The sequence below is a fragment of the Notothenia coriiceps genome, unplaced genomic scaffold (genome assembly GCF_000735185.1).
Source record: "Notothenia coriiceps isolate Sejong01 unplaced genomic scaffold, NC01 NC01_scaffold00031495, whole genome shotgun sequence".
NCBI lineage: Eukaryota > Metazoa > Chordata > Actinopteri > Perciformes > Nototheniidae > Notothenia > Notothenia coriiceps.
In genome coordinates, this window is record NW_011364196.1 from 423,662 (window position 1) to 429,080 (window position 5,419).

Here is a 5,419-nt window from a genome sequence, read left to right on the forward strand (position 1 = left end):
GCTGCTGCTGTGCCGCTGGAGCTGAGTTAATGCACATGCATGATCCACACTCCCTCCCCTTCGTCTCCCCTGTTTCGCTTTCTCTCCCTCTCTCCTTGTCTTGTCTCTGCTCTGCAAACACACACACACAAACACATACACGTGCAAACGCACACACACGCGCGTGCACGCACACACACACACTGAGATATAGACATTTATACTCTGAAAATAAAATCATAAAATCTTCCAAGCCATGCCCATTCCTCTCTGATGCTGTTCTCTTTGTTCATGTGTGTGCGTGTGTGCGTGTGTGTGTGTGTGTGTGTGTGTGTGTGTGTGTGTGTGTGAGTGATAACAGGGCCAACTGCTCTTGCTGTTATGGGGAGGTGGGGTATCACAGAGGCAGGATGATGAGGTCACACCTTAACAAAGTAAATCACTGCTTGCTCAAGCAGGGAAAGAGAAAGACTACTTATAGGCTGAACTATCAGGACTATTACTGTAGAAGGAGCTTGTAATCCATTAATGTATGTAAATACACTAGCATGCTCATCCATAAACAAAAAACCAGGATACATTAGTTACTCTCATCAATCAACACACTCTTTCCTAGGCAAGTGAAAAGTAAATCACAATACACATACTGTATGCAGTCTGCTATTCCGCAACAATCTGAATCCCATGGGAAAATGTCTTAGTATATGTAGCCATGCAAAAAAAAGATTCACCTTGTAATGTTTACACGAGTACACAAACGGTTGTATGCGCTACTTTTCTCTTTCGTATAGCCCGTTCGTTCACACGAGGCCACAATGGAAACACGGAAACAGACCCCGCGAACGAATACGGGTCCCAAGGTGGATAGATCTGCAAACAGAATGCTCTGGGGGGGCAAACGGCTCCGTATGTACGCCCTATAGGGCCTATACGATCATTTCCAGATAACGATAAAGCCATAGCCCCACCTCTCCCCACCTCTGCTGCTCACTGCTGTAGCATGGTCAGTAGCTACTGACTTACTGGCCCGGCATATGTACTACAGCGTCTCCAGCGCTTTCAAGCGGTCTCGTGCGGAAGTACAGCGCCACTTAAAAGGCCCGGCATATGTACTACAGCGTCTCAAGCGCTCCCGAGCGGTCTCATGTGAACGGAAGACTTTTTTGTAGGGCCGGGACTCGATTAAAAAAATTAATCTAATTAATTAGAGGCTTTGTAATTAATTAATCGAAATTAATCGCATTTTTAATCACATATAAATATTTGACCTGAGAACAGTGAGAAGCAATTTTTTTCACATGGATTTTAGTATACCATTGAATAATGACTGAATACATAAGCTTAAGCAACAAAACATTGTTTATTTTTTTTCAAGGTGGTACTTAACCAAGACCAACAGAAAAGTGCAATTTTTGCCATAAAGTGTAGCAATAGCATATTTAGGAATATAGTACATTTCAGAGATTCAGGTAGCCTATAGGTAGGTAGACCTTCTGTAAACTATAACACTTTGTTTTTTAAGTAAAACACAATACTTTCAAGTACATTCAGAACATTGGAAACCCTGACTATTAGAAAACATCTCTCTGATGCTTCAGAGGCCATAACAGACTTTGTTGATTTAAAAACTTGTTGATTTAAAAAATCTAATCAATTTCAGTCCAACTCTCTCAATAACCTTGGCCAAAACAATAAACAGTTCAACATAAAGTGCCAGTTGCACCAACAACGTAATAAATAGTTCAACATAAAGTGTACCATTTAAAATAAAATAAAAAAAGTGCCAGTGATTGACCTCAATCCCTCCTATTCTTCCAATATCCTGATGAAAAATAAAATCTCTCTGTTGCATAGGCCACTGTTTTATCAACGCGAATTGGGTGTGGGTCCTTGTACTGTACTCCGAGTCGGGCTAACGTCCACGCTAGCTTCCACGCTAGCTGCTATATGTTTTGCATTGAGGTGATACTTGAGGCTTGATGTGCTGCGGTGATATAAGAATTCCTTTTTGCATAATTTGCAAACAACCGTGCTCTTATTGACGCTTCCATCCGTCCGTTTTTTAAAACAAAATGTCCCATCCACGGGGCCAACCAAAGCGGTCTCATCAGCTTCTTCGTTCATGTTTGACTATTGTTCACTGTGGTTTGTTGTTGTCTGAAGTAATGAACGTTAGTTGGTGCTCCAGTATAATCGGTACCCCTGAAACTCATCCAGTGAGAAACGTTCCGCGGTGCAAAAATAAGTGCGATTAAAATGCGTTAATTTTTTTAACGCATTAATTTTTGTGTAATTAATTAATCTTAATTAACGCGTTAAAGTCCCGGCCCTACTTTTTTGATATCGTATTCGGTTCATTTGCGTTTCTTATGCGTTTGCGTGTAAATGGGTTAAAGCCCCCTGCGATTACAAGTGAAAAACTGCATCTGATGAGCCTTCAAGGTCAGTTAGCTTCCTCTTCCTCCTTCAGGGCTCCAGAAAACATTTCAAGAATAGATCCCTTTTCTGCATAGCATAAGATAACCACACCATGCAGCTAAATGAAATACCATACCTTAACTAATAATTCAAAAGCAAAGAGACGTGGAACCATGCACCATGGAACATTTGATCAAAGCTTACTCTTGATTTGTAAGCAGTTGATTAGTCAACAATTAGGATGTGATCACATGGGTTAACTTACAAGGCTATTATCTGACAAGAGCCAATCATCCCGCATTCACTGTGCAGAATGATGCTTTGGAGCAGGACATTTTCTTGTGTTCACTTTAGATCTCGTGGGGCACATGATTTGTCTGAAACATTGGAATATTAATAGATTAAATGCATAATTGTTTGTTTTATTAAAAGTAAACCCAAACCATCCACTTCCTTTTGCCAGCTCATTCATCAGTATCCCATGACCACACATGTTGAGAACCCCTGATGTTGGGTGATGTGTCTAATTTTTCAGATCTTGGTGCTTTAAATAATTGTTTTTGATCCAGATATCAAAAGAAGAGTTATATGTGCACAAAGCAGGTTGTAATTGGAATTATAAAGGGATTGTTAACCATGCAAGATTATGAAACACAAAAAGTGATACTGTATCTGCTTGATACTGCATAACATCTGGTCAGGATTTATGGATTTCTAAACAGTAATGACTTGATCAATGTTAATGTCCTGCCCTGAGCTCCCTGTGTTTTGCATATCATTGCAAGCTTATCAACTGATATAACAGAAGTGTAGCTAACTTTTATTCCTGGGAAATAACTGAACATAAAGAGCAGCAACGTTTTCTGATTTCAACTTCCATGAAAAAAGGAAGAGAACATTGCACCTAAACTGCTGGATTTCAATATTGTACAATCTCTCATCCACCTCCACAAACCGCCCACTGCTGGTTTGTAAGAGTTTACGTAACCAGCATTTGTGTTCACTGATCTCCACCTAAATCAAATCTTAGCATGTTTTGCGATGGGCACAATATATGATCTGACCTGTAAAACATGTTAAAAGATCTTCAACTAACAGAATGCATTTCCTCCCTTCTCTTACTATAAATACGATATTTTAAAGCTAAGAATAAAATACACACTTTTTATTTCCACTCACTAATGCTTGTACCTTATTGGCAAAAGTATGTATGAATAAGTCAAAGCTAACTGATCCTTCCCATTAGAATTAGCTGAGAAAAATCCCTTTTACAATGTTGTATTCTTCACACACACCAAACGAAACAGTACAGAGATTATGATTACTACAAGAAATATGCATAGTAAAATGTTCTAGGCATTGCATTATTCAAATCAACTAAAGGAGGAACTAAAGCGGTTGAAGGACTGCATGAAGTGTGTGGATCACCCTTTGTTTATATCCAAGTTTTTATGCTAATGATACAATATGAGTGGATGAGCTTCACACATTATATTCAGTCAAGAGGCAATTCACTGAATTATTGATAAGAGCTTTCTCTGCATATAAAATATTTTACATTGTATTATATTATTTTAGAGACCAAAAGGAACAGCAAACAGCAACTGCTTTCTGATGGGGATTCTGATTCGCTAATTGAATGTGTCTATACACAGGGGTGCACATAAGTGGTACGCAGGTACGCATGCGCGGCAACAATCTGAAATGCGTACCGTCACTTGTGTCACAAAGTGCATTTGCGTACCGACGTACTTGTGAAGCTTTTCCAGAAGGCGGTGAGATCACCAGACGACAGAGTCGGTTTCCGTGTGCACAGACAGGGCTGCTGTTCAGCACTGCGCTAAAACAGCAAACCCCCCTGCTGACATTCGCGATACAGAGGGCTTCATGGGAACTTTGAAGGGAGCCAGAAGTTGGAGTACCAAACACTGACTCCAGGTACTCATCTGAGTACCTCACTGAGAAAGTTGTGTGCACCCCTGTCTATACACATGCTTTGCCATTATGTCTAATACAACATTCAGCTGTTCGAAGGTCTCTTTTGTCTTGCACTAAGTGATGACACTTTGGTCAAGCGGCATAATAACATGCTATACATAATCTTTAAATGTATTTAAAATTGTAGTTTTACAATCCTGTCCTTCAACCACAATGGGAAACACTTTACTACAGGCATCTACTAACCTTTTGGCACAGTCATTATAGCGACAGCAGGAAACAAACAAAGTCGCTGAGAGCCTGAGGCCGGGCCTGTTAGATATTGTGTGACACGCTACAAAAAAGTAGTTGCTGAGATCAAAACCTCTGTTGCAAAATAATGTGGTTTAATGAAAACTGGGATGATCAACTTATTCTCCTTGGACATGTACATCGTTATATTAATCAGAGCAATCATTTCAATTTGCGGTCAACAAAAAGTACAACAGCCCTGTGTCACCCTCTCTTCCACACACACCTCACGCAGGTGAACAGGATTATAATGAGTGCCGCCCATATCCATGTGACCCAAGCCAACCAATCAATAGTGATCAAACAAATATCTTATATTAAAACATAACGCAATACTAAACATGTTTCATGGTCATTATCACTGTATAGGTAGCATTAGCTGTGCTTTTACTGTTGACAAAAGAACAGTGATTGTATTATCCCCTCTTAATTTGTTATTGAAAAGAAAATATCCCCATGTCCCAAATGTAAAAACTTTAGACTGGTAGTGGCCACAGTGTTCCTTGGCACACATTCAATATGAACAAATAAGTAAAAGGGAAATATCCTATAAATGTTATCAGGGAAAATACAGGAAATACGCAACTATATCCAAATCCTTGATATGATTAACAACAAATACATCAACATAGATTTTTATTTAAATGTATATTTTTTAATGCATGTTATAAATAGTATATTTAGGGAGACCTGCTATGCCTCCAGAAGGTGTAAGGCAAGTTTATTTAAGTTTTTTTTTTTTAAATATATATATATATATATATATATATATATATATATATATATACTACTA